The 12,621-nt window shown below is 39.0% G+C and overlaps 1 protein-coding gene across 11 annotated transcripts in view; it reads left to right on the top strand.

Annotated features, from left to right (window-relative positions):
• Positions 1-12,621, top strand: part of Srgap2 (SLIT-ROBO Rho GTPase activating protein 2) — a 223,258-nt gene that overhangs the window by 5,869 nt on the left and 204,768 nt on the right.

Genomic DNA, 12,621 nt, shown 5'->3' with positions numbered 1-12,621 from the left:
ACTGCTGAAAGTTTAAGGCCGGCCTGAAGTAAAGTGAGATCCTGTTTCAGAAACAAAACAAACCACATGCAAAACAAACACACAAACAAATAAATAAAATAAAACAAAACAAACCCATCATCACTAAAAATCTCCCACACTCTTTGAACATTAATTTCCTCTTATGTATGAATAGGTAAACTGTCTGAAAATATTGAATGTATCTCTGCTTTTTAGTCAGAATTGTTTGAGTCAAGTAGACTTTCAGTAGACTTTGGACTCTCTTCTATTCTTTTGTTCTCTCCTGTTATTATTCCTTAAAAGCACCTGCTTGCATGTGCTCTGAAGAATTTCTGAGGTTTTAGCAGCAGTCTTACCTCAGTGTGGTTTTAAGGGGCAGGAGCAATGTTCCCTTAGTCAGTCTGATATGTGGCTTTGTAAAAACCACCATTGTTTCTGCTTGTGGGTGTTTGGATTCCTTAGAAAAGTTCATGTCTTTCAGTGTCTAACCCAAAAGTACTAATATTCTTAGTTTTCTTGCATAGCTTTTAAAAAAAATTATAAAGTGCTTATACATACTGGAAATTCTTGACAGCCTTGATGAGAGCCATGATTAGACACTGGTTCGTCTGACCTCTAGCCTGGTAGCATCTTTGCTGGCACTCAGGTACTGGATAGTGAAGAGTGGGCCATGGAGTAGAGATGGTTGTCTGGGTGGGACTTGGTGGATTCATATTACTGCCCACAATACCTCTACACCTCTAAGTCCTTCCTTAATTAGCTGTTAGGGTTCTCTTCCACATCCCCTTCTGTTCCTTCAACTTCGTGTACCACAGAACTAAGAAGTAAAATTATTATCATTTTTATGTTTTGAGACAGGGTCTTTTGTTGTTCTTTGTTTTCTTGAGATAGAGTGTCTCTAGGTAGTTCTGGAACTCTCAATATGCCTCAAACTCAGAGATCTGCTTAGACTGGGTCTTACTATATATTACCCAGATTGGATGAACTAACTCACAGTGGCTCTCCTACCTTAGCCTCCCAAATGCTGGGATTACAGTGTATACTACTACAGCCAGAGAGAAATGAAATCTTTATAATTTGCATCTGGAGCATTTTGATAGGAAAAGAACAAATCAATTTCCTGGAACAGTTTAACTCTTTTGGTACCCTTTGGGAACTGGAGATGAGATTTCAACTCTAGCCATATTGTGTGTGCACTCATGCTTGGGAATGCCAATTGGGGGTATTAAACAGGCTTGTTCTCAGGGGAGGGCTGAGAAGTTCTTAGCTTATGCCAACAAAGGTCTTTTCCCTGAAGTGTCTTTCCTCCCAACCTCCACACCCTTACTCCCCAAGGGAACTTTACATCTAATCAGTTTGTGAAAAGCTGCAGTAAAACATCTCTTTGGAGTCCTCAAGCAGATGCTCTCATCTTCCTGGGAGATGAGTGCCCCTCCCTCGTTTAGGGAACATAGAGACTCAGCAATAATGTGGACTCCTAAAAGAAAATGAAGCTCTTTGGGAAAATCCAGGCACCCAGAGTTGTAGGCCACTAAAGGACTGCTAGGAGCTAGGCTAGGTTGTACCCTGTGACTATGCAAAACAGCAGCGAATGGGAGCTGCTTAGGAATGCTCCTTACCTGAGCCACAGAAGGATAGGACAGAAATTTCCTTGTGAGAAGCCCTTTGCGTTCTCATTGATTTTTATACCACTCAGGCTGAAAGCCAAAGATGAGCCCTTGTGATGTTTATAGACTGTGACCTGGCTTGGTAGATTTTCAGCATCAGTTAGCTCCCAGATGCTGACTTTTCAGATCCTACTGTCTGCCCAGTGTGGTCCCTGGAGAGCTCCCCTTTTGCAAGAAAGCCTTTCTTTAGGGGAGTCACGTCTACCCCACATCCTAGACTTCTGATGGCTACATTAGGAAAATACTGCATCATGCTGAAAGGAAAAACAGTCGGTGTATGATTTCTAGTAATAAAACTCAAGAAAACTGTAAGCTTCAATGGGGAATCTCAGAAAGTTACTTTTGAAGACACTTAGTTTGAAAATAAATAAGGAGAGCCTTAAATACTATAGACAAATACTTTTGATGACAATGTATAAAAACTGTTTTAAACTGTTTAAATGCATATGTTTCTTTATATTAACCAATCTTAAGTGTTAACTATATTGACATTGTTTTACAACCATTATCTATTCATACAACTCTTTTTCATTTTTGCAGACTAGAAGCTCTGTACCAACCAAATAGTAACCCTTCACTCTCCATCTCTTGCTCCAGGCACCCACCCCCCTATTTTCTGTCTATTATTATTCCTATTGGAATAATGCTGCTATGAATATAGGTGTTTTCTTACTCGATTTTTAAAATTTAATATTTTTTGTATGTATGAATGTTTTGCATGCATGTATATCTTTGTGTCATGTGTGTGCCTGGCACCTTCAGTGGCAAGAAGAGATTATAGTTCCCTGGAACTATAATCATAGAAGGTTATGAGCCATCTTGTAGATACTGGGTATCAAATCCGAGCTCTATGGAAAAGCAGCTGAGCCATCTCTCTAGCCCCTAAGATTCCCTCTCTTAAAACATGTTCTAAGGGGTTGGGGATTTAGCTCAGTGGTAGAGCTCTTGCCTAGCAAGCACAAGGCCCTGGGTTCGGTCCCCAGCTCCGGGAAAAAAACAAACAAACAAACAAACAAACAAACATGTTCTATACCAATATTTTATAAGCTTGCACATCTATATTTATATAAACACTATCTCAATAACTTTTAGTTACAGTTTTAATATATGCACTTATATTATGAATATATAGCTATGTTCTTAATATAAGCATTGCATTTTATTAACAATAAGAATTTTGCTTAGCAGCTTTTTCTATTCTTTTTTTATGTATATGAGTACACTGTAGCTGTCTTCAGACACACCAGAAGAAGGCATCGGATCCCATTATAGACAGTTGTGAGCCACCATGTGGTTGCTGGGAATTGAACTCAGGACTCTTAACCACTGAACCAGCCCAATAGTAAAAATTTTGTACTTTTTAGTAGTTATCTTAATACATTTTCTATGTTTTAAACAATTTGCTGAATTGTTTTGTTTGTTTAGAGACTGGGTCTTTTTAGATAGCCCAGGCTGATCTTGAACTTTCAGTGTACCCAAGGCTAGCCTCAGACTTGCAGTGCTCTTCCGTCATCTGTCTTCTGATCACCGCTGGGATTACAGGTATATGTCACCATTGCTGGCTTGTTTTTGTTTTTAAAAAACATTTAATAAGCTGTACATATTTAAAACATACAGTTTAGGGCTGAGGATGTAGTTTAGTTGCAGAATAGATGGAATGCTTGCCTCATATGCATTAAAAATGTGGATTTGATCTCCAACGGACACTACATTAACCTGGGTATGGTAGTGTGCAGCCCTGTAATCCTAGCACTCTGGGAGGTAGAGGCAGGAGGATCAGGAAGTTCAAGGTTATCCTTGGCTGCATGCATAGCCAGCTTGAGGCCAGCCGAAGCTACAAGAAAATCTTGTCATTGAAAATTTTTAAAAATATGTAATTTATATATTTATGGAACTATTAGTGCTAAGATAGTGAATATAACCAGATGTTAGTTAGCATAATATACTCTTATGTTTTTCATAATATAATATAAAAAAATGAGAACCATAATAACCATTCATGGGAAAACAGATACAAGGTAAGATAAGACAAAGAGGTAAAAGCTAGGAATTAATTACCAAGTTTTAAAAAATAATTAATAATGCTGCAAGTTACTGAAGCTGGTTCCTAGAAAATTGGTTTAACCTTAATGATAAAGAGCAAAAAGTGAACTGTCTCTAGGGGGTTGGGTTAATAATTTTATCTCAGCCATTACTTTATTTTTAGGAGAGAGTGTGCAACAGAGAGAGAAGAAAGGAAGGTCTTGGCCTTATTAGGAGCTGACAGATGACAATATCTATTTTCCTACAGGCCTTACTAGCACCAGCCCCTAGGGCATTACACCTCTATAGAAGGGGTCATAAGTGAGCCAGGTGCCAAGGGGAGGGACTCCCATGGGAGAGTCTCTCTGAAGGCTATGGGTATGACTTTCCCCCTAATGGCTGATTACCCATTGCCTGCTGAATAGAGACCAGCTCTCTTAGGTAGACATGAACTCTCTTCTATCTGGTTATACCTACTGTTCCAGCCATGCTGTCCTTTTGGGCTTTCAAAAAATTGGAGACCTGTCTGGACTGCTTGTTGTTCCTTTAACATATGCACTGCTAGCTACAATGTTGTTTGGGATTACTGTGCACTTGGCATTATCCCAGAAACTTTGTATTTTATTATCCTTACACAAGGAATGCATTACTGCCATCACATTTAGTTAATGACAACTGAGGTGTAATTCATTTGGTGACTTACCCAGAGTCTGCCCTCTGTGTATCTTTTGTCCCCCTGTAAGCAGGCATTAGTACTTTGGTTGTCACCTCACCAGTGTCTGAGTTCTGAGTGCTCTCAGACATGTTCCTCTCTTCCACCCCACATCTACTGAAATCCCATCCTTCTAGTCTCATCTATTCTGAGATGCCTTCTGTGGTCATAATAACCAGAAAGACTCTGCTATTTCATCCACATAGTACTTCTCAGTAGATCTCCCAGGAGATTAATGTTGTATTGCCTTATGTTTTGAACATTTGTATTTTTGTCTTCTGCTAGGAGTTACTGTCTTTTCTTTGTGTGTGTGTGATGTTTATATATGTGTTTGTGCATGAATGGGTGCATGTGATAGTGTGTCGATAATAAGAATCTTCCTGATTGGTCTTCTGCTTTATTTTCTTTAGGTAGGGTCTCTTAAACCCATAGGTTGCTGATATAACTGGTCTCACTAGCAGGCTAGCTTCTTGGATCTCCTGTCTTTCAAAGATACAGTTACACACATCCAGAACTTACATGTGTTCTGGGAACCTGAACTCTGGTCCTTTTGCTTATAAGACAAGCTGTAACTGCTGAGCTATCTCCTCTGCCCTCTTTGCCTTTTGAGATGTAGGGTCTTCTGGTTGGCCTCAGACTTACTTATGATTCTCTTGCCTTAGCTTCTTTTGTGTAGGCATTATGGGTGTCTGCTACCCTAACGGCTTGTAGGAATGTCTCAATGTTGTCTTATATAATGCAAAGAATATAGGTGATGGAGTCTTATATCACCTTTTTGCTCATTACTGAAGTTCTGTTCCAAGCATCTTCTGTTGTGATATGTAGTGAAGACTTACCTTCTTGTTATTGCAAGTGTACTATAAAAACATTAACTCAATGTATGACAATTATTAAATGCTCAATAAGAAGCTCTTTTCATGAGTTCTTTCACATAGGAAAGATGTCTAGAATATGATTATAGCCTAAATGGTGGATTTTAGTGAATATTTATTGACTACGATGATGAATGAGTAAAAGGATGATCTAGAAATATACTTTCTTTTACAAATAATTTTTAAGTTTGACCTTGATAAATCACTGAAGCCATTAGGAACAAACAAGCACTCATTATTCTGCTTGGGTCATGGCATGTAAGGTTGTTTACAGTCATTACTTCCCATTTATCCTCGTCACATTTCATACTGCTGCAGAACTGAACGGTCTCTAGTTTCCGTACTATCATGCTAAGGCATGCGTTGTCCATGTTCGGTTCTCTCCTAGAGAACCCCGGTAAGTTCCTTCCTCGGTAAGTTCATCTATCCTTTAAAGCTCAGCTTAGATACAGTCACCTCCGGGAAGCCTTTCCGTGTCTCTGCATATGATGCCCACTTTGTTTGCATGTGTACAGCTTCTAGCACTTGCTAAGCACTTTAACAGATCTACAAATGAGGGCTGGAGAGATGACTCAGCCATTAAAGGCTAGACTAAACTGAACTCTTGTCTGAGTTGAGGTTGGATGTGACAGAATCCCATGTCACCACACTTCTGCATTTTTCCTCTCTGTTGCAGAAAAAGCCCACTCCCTTCTCTAATGTTACTTGAAATTGACATAGATTAAACATTGCGAATATTGTCATTTCCTAAGGACAAGTACCAATGGTCCAGCATGATGGAGCTCCCCTGCAAGTGAGAATTGATTCTTATTTGTTATACACACACCCTTATCCTCTTTTGAATCTAATTTCCTAGAACTATTTGAGCTGTTCAGATTTCTTCAATCATATATCCTACTTTGTGGGGGTGGGGAAAGAAAAATAGAAAAGATTATTATTACTATTTTATTATTATTAACAGTGTCTTGCTTTGTAGCCTTGGAATTCACTATGTAGCCCAGGCTGACCCAGAACTTGTAGTAATACTTATTTTCTCCATCTCCCGAGTGCTGGGATTATGGATGTGAGCCACTGTCTGTACAAGAATATATATATATATATATATATATATATATATATATATATATATATATATATACACACACCTAGTGTGATATTCTCAAGAGTTCAAAAAAAAAAAAAGTTAAACCTTTTTGTAGTTGAAGCAAAATACATTCTGTACTTACCCAGGACTTACTTAAACATTTTAAACAGATATTGAAAAATTCCAATTTGAGTAAATTTTGGTCTTGTCTTGACAAGGAGTTAAGAGCATTAACTTACAGAAAGAATTGTCAGGATTCTGTTTCAAAGCATGGCTTTTGCAAGAGCCGTTACCTGGCTAGAAACAGCTGCATGGTCTGTAGCACACGCAGAGGAAAAGTCCAAGGGACAAACAGGAAAGCTCTCTTCCTTAGTTTTCAAGTCATTTGGATTTAGTAGCCTTGACCTTATTTGTGCATTGTGAATGGATGGCCTTAAAATTGAAATATATATTCCTGAGGAAGGAAAACAGCGAGGATGTGTGCCGATTTCTTTTCTTTTCTTTTTTTTTTTTTTTTTAAGGATACCATCTGTTGGTAGAAGGCAGAGTCTCTCCCCGACCAATCTGTTTTGCTTTAGATGCATTAATTGGTAGGTAGGTAACTCAGAAGGCCTTGTGGAAGTTGGCATTATCCGTGCTGCTGAAAGCCCAGCCTGTGTTAGAGTCATGACATGGAAGGTAGGGTCTGAATGTTCTTCTCCCTGGGGAAGACTTCCTCAGCCATGGGGAGCTGGGATGGCCAGGACTCCACAGGATACTAGAGCACAGAAAACAAAGGGACCCAAGAAAGGGTGAAACTTGTCAAGACATGTCATGGCAGGAGCTTAGAAAATAATTCCTCGGTGTGTGTGTGTGTGTGTGTGTGTGTGTGTGTGTGTGTGTGTGTGTGTGTGTGTGTGTGCGCGTGTGCGTGCGCGTGTGCGCGAGTGCGTGTATGTGTGTGCGCAAGGAGGCTGCTCTTTGGGAGGCATCTTGGCTACAGGTAGTTATTTTGGAGCTGTTTTTCCTAACTGCAAAATAGACAACAGTTCCTGGCTTTCGCTAGTAATGAAGATGGTTAGCATTTATTAAGGGCCTCATAGTTCTAAGCGATGTTTTGAAAGCTTTACATATATTAGTTTAAGAATTTCCCAATTGCTCTATGAGGTAACTAGTATCGTCCCAGTTTCACAGGTGAAGCAAAATGAGGTTAAATGACTTGCTCTAAAGCACAACAGTAAGTAAGTGATGAAAACAGGGCACTCGCCCAGGCTGACTTAATACTGCTGTGAGGCTCAAATTAAAGTATTCATTTGGATGCTGGAGATGTGGCATGTACCTGTAAGCCTAGCATAGAGGCAGGAGGATCAGGAGGATCAGGAGTTAGATATCCTTGGCTACATGGTGAGCTGAAGGCCAGACTGGACTACAGGAGGCTCTGTCTCAAAATACCACCACTGCCAACAACAAAAGAGTTCATTTGAAAACGCTTTGATATTCTGAGATGTTATACATCTTTAGTTGACTTTTCTCATTTCCCAGTGTCTTAGTTAAAAGATCAAAACAGTTAACACAATGTTCTAAATGTATTCTTGGCACATATGTAACATGTCCATGTCTTGGTTTTCTCATTTGTGAAATTAGGAGTTAAATTAGAGCATCTCTGAGTTTTTTGTTTGTTGGTTGGCTTTTTTTTTTTTTAAAGGTTTTAGAGCTTATTGTTCTTGCTTATTTAAGAGATTAAAGATATCTCTTGTAGGAGACATTTCTACTTATGGGTATAAAAACTGTCCTTAGGACAACACTAGTGCCTGTGCCTGGATAGTTCATGCACACATAGAGGTGGGCTCTAGCTAAGTGGTATTTGCCCAAATATTATGGTCTGATGGGAAGATGTGTCTTATAGGTGGACAGATGGAGGAATAGTTGGAATATTTTCAAAGGTTTTTTTTCCCAGCCAGTGCATAGGCTAAGCAACAGCCTGTTGTTTTAAAATGAGCATCATTAATAAAACTATGGCGCATATTTTCATGCTGTAAGCATTTGAGAAATACATTCATGGGAAGAGAGGTTTTAGGGTATTGTAGGACGAGTTACTTGATCCTGAACAAGCCATTCCACCCTCAGAATTTCAGTTCTCAACTAGATAGTGAAAAGATGCAATACCATTTCTTTTTAGGATGCAGGATCAAAAGAAGTATGGTTTACATTAAGTGAGTTGCCACAGAGTCCAGAAACTGATTATTGTCTCAGGAGAAAGATAGAAGTCAGATTAGACCTGTCCTGGGCATTTCTTAGAGCTCCTCCTCCTGGTTTAAGTTTTGTCTTTGACATAAATAGGCCATATGTTTTAGGCATCTTTAAAGTCAATTATGCAGTATCTCTTCATCTATATTCAGTGGTTTGTGGTGATGTAAGTTGTCTCAGCTCTTTGGTGTCAGCAAACATTGTAGCATTTGGGGTAGATGGCGTCTGTTACTTGTATTAATGAAATTTTTGATTTGAGTGTGTTAAGGCTAATAATAACACAGTTTTGAAATACCTACTTCCCCACCCCAAACAACAGTAGTATTCTGACCACCAACTCTGACCACCAAAGGATGGATCTGGTTAACTGATTTGTGCCGATTACATCTTTCTAAGTGTGTGTGTGTGTGTGTGTGTGTGTGTGTGTGTGTGTGTGAGAGAGAGAGAGAGAGAGAGAGAGAGAGAGAGAGAGAGATTTTCTCCTTATTTCTTTCCTTCCTTCGTTTTTCAAGACAGAATTTCTCTATGTAGTCCTGGCTGTCCTGGAACATTCTCTGTAGACCAGGCTGGCCTCTAGGGTTAAAGGCATGGGTCCAGAAATGCCAGTTTTTCTGGATTCAGCAGCAAAAGAGTTAATCATTATCCTGGCAGAAACAGACACTGCCTAGGTTTTTACCTTTGTGTTCCATTTCCCTCTTTTGGTCTTAGAAGAAAAGAGCATGAATATACACGTAGAACACATACATGCATCTTACTCTTTCATTCAAGACCCAACATTGAATGATCTAATGCTTACAAGAGCAGGAATTACTTGGGAGGGGTACTGTGTTCTGTGAGCTTCGTAGGCATGATGTGAAAGCAGGACTGTTTGCCCTGTGAAGGTTGCAGATAAGAGTGATATGTAATTGAGTAAGAATTTGAAAAATTATCCGATAACATTAGGAGCAGCAGAGCAACTGCTTGTGCCTTTTTATGCTCAAACTATTTGGAGTAGGAGTGAGGAGTTCTCATTGTTTTCAGGGCGTGGGAACCCTCTCTCTATTCCACCAGCCAAATATGTTTGCCCAGACACAGAGTGTGAGGTTTCTGAGTGATCTTAGTATTTAGAATAGTCTTCTGTCCCTGGGCAATTCTTGAGTTTAATCATTTCTGGAAAAAGGCTGTCAGCTAGCCTTTAAACTCCTTTCTAGAGCCCAGCCCAGCCCACCTTTTCATTGTGTTCTTCTGTCATTTGCAGAGCTTGAAATCAGAGCGGGTGGGGTGGGGGCGGGGTTGCTGAATGAACTGCTGTCACCATGCGCTCTAGGTAGACTTTTATTCATGAAACTTGCAAGGCCTTGGCTCCTGGCTGTTGACTACTGGGTTTTGTTCTTCCCAATTCCCTCCCATCCTTACTTCCTCTAGTATTGGGACACTTTGTATGAACAGGAAGAATGAACTAAACGTAGCACCCATTCCTATAGAACTCACTATGTGCCTGGTGCTGTTAGGTTGTGGACATACTCATAAAGAAAGAAACATTTCTGTCTTTAAAGTACTTCAACCTATTGTAGGTATGGATAGATAATACAGACACAGTGAGAGAACTGCAGAGAGAGGATGGCCCTGTGGGTAGGGGATGGTAAGTCATGTTGGTGAGGTTGGTTGATAGGGAGGGTGATGATTGCCATCTCAGTGGTAGGATATAGATATTATTCACATTACTTTCTGATGATTTATTTTATTTTATTTCAGTTACTACTACAGGCTTATTTTTTGTGAGTCATTTTTGAAATAGTTTATTTTGAGATTTGTATATATTTGCTTGTAGATATAAGAATATTAGAGATTGTGTACAACTTTAGTTTTCTTCAGTACTTAATAACTTTCAAAATGATAGTACAGTGTCACAACTAGGACCTTAACATTGATCTAGGTAACATACTGACCAGTTCAATCAGCACGAACATCCTTCATATTGCACTTGTAACCTTGTCCTCTTCCACTCTTTACACTGTGCCTTTCCATGCTCCATCCCTAGTCCTGTAGTTACTGATACCATAATCTCTTTTCCATGTCTGTAATTTTATCATCTCAAGAATATAATAAAAGTAGATCCGTGTGCATGTAACCTTGTAAGGTTGACCCTTTCAGGCTCAGTGAGTTAAGGAGCTTGCCAGCAAGCCTGATGACCTGAGTTTGCTCCTAGGACCCACACGTTGGGAAGAGAATCGACTTCATATTTCCCTCTGATCTCCACATGTGTGCCACGGCAGGGCACACACACACCCACCACATACACAACAAATAAATGTAATTTTAAAAATTAACAAAAAAGATTGACTTTTTTCAAGAATGCATTCCTTTAGATTCAGATGGCTCAGTAGCTAATGGTGCTTATCAGGAAGACGGGCAAGTTAAGTTCAATCTCTGGAATCCACAGAAATGCAGGAGAAGGAACCAGCTCCACGGAGTTGTTCTGGATTCCTACATGTGCACTATGATGCATGTGCCTCTTGCCTAATCCCAAACACATATCACAAGTGTCTGTGAACCCACACACACACACACACACACACACATGCACACACAATGACAATAATAATAAAATAGGGCCATGAAATGACTCAGTGTTAAATTTTAGTCTCTGGGACCCACACAAGAAAGGGAAAGAACTAACTCCTAAAAGTTGTCCCCTGAACTTCTCACTTGGGGGTGACACCCTCATTCCAAATAAATAATGTAATTTTAGAAACAAAGTACATTTCTTATTTCTTACTAAATACTGCCCCATGGTATGGCTGTGTGACTTGAGCATTTACTCACTGAAGGGTCCCTGGGTTGTTTTCTATTTGGGGCTATTTTGAATAAAGCTACTATGAACACTCAGGTACAGATTTTATGTAATGAGATTTAAAAAATAGTATTGTGGATTATTAATTGAAATTCAAAGGTTTTGCTCATTTATAGATGAAGGTAATATAAAATAGTATTATTCCTACATCTCAGAGCTTTGTATATAAACAGATAATATGTAACAACAAATGTTATAATATGTAGTAGAATATTAACATATATAAGTGAGACAAGATGGTAACTCACTGTGCTCTATCCTTTAATCTTAGCTATCAGAATAGTGCCTTTAAAAATTACTCACATTTATTTATTTATTTTGTGGTGTGTGTATGTTCATGCAATTGCATGCATGTGTACTGTGCATAAGTCAGAGGACACTTATGGTTTCTCTGTCTCCAGCTTGTGGGTCCTGCAGACTGAATTTAGGTTATCAAGCATTGTAGAAGGTGCCTATACAGGCTGCCTTATTTTATTACTGATGTATAGGTAGTCCTTATACTCTCTGGCTGCTGACGATTACTGGGTAAAATACCTTCTGTCAGAGTTTATTTTCTTTTTATTGAGTGCATCAATATGCGAGCAATGTAAATTTCTTTATATTATTATATTGTCTTACCACTTTATGACATGGATTTGTTGAAAGCCCATGCATACTTTTCCTATTCTGAAATTATAATGTATTTGTATTTTCTTTTAGGAGTTTCAAAGAGTATTACTTGTTATATATATTTGTTGAATACACCAGGAATTAATTTTTATAAATGCTGTGAGCTAAGGATCTAACTTTATTTTATATTCAATACAAATGTTTGTCTTGGCTTCATAATTCTTTCTCTCCACTGATCTGTAATAGATACCTTTGTGCTTACTTCAGTTTTATACAGATTTGTGGCTAAGATCAATTCTCCATTATGCTGAAGTAGTATTGCCCCCTGGATGGATATAAGGTGTCGCTGTCTGTTAAGGGCCTTAAATGTTCTCTTCTATAGTAGACAACACTGTGCTGACACGATTGTATGTGGCTTCTAGTTACTATTTTTGTTTTAAATTTTTTTTTATTTTATGTGTATGGGTATTTTGTTTTCATGTATGGCTATGTGTCATGTATGTGCCCGGTGCCCATGGGTCCCGTAGAACTAGAGATACAGTTGACTGTTAGCTGCCATGTGGGTGCTGGTGCTTAAGCCCAGGTCTTCTGGAACA

Source organism: Rattus norvegicus, chromosome 13 (assembly GCF_021556685.1).
Source record: "Rattus norvegicus strain SHRSP/BbbUtx chromosome 13, alternate assembly SHRSP_T2T, whole genome shotgun sequence".
In the NCBI taxonomy this organism is placed as follows: domain Eukaryota; kingdom Metazoa; phylum Chordata; class Mammalia; order Rodentia; family Muridae; genus Rattus; species Rattus norvegicus.
This window is presented reverse-complemented; position numbering and strand designations above follow the sequence as displayed.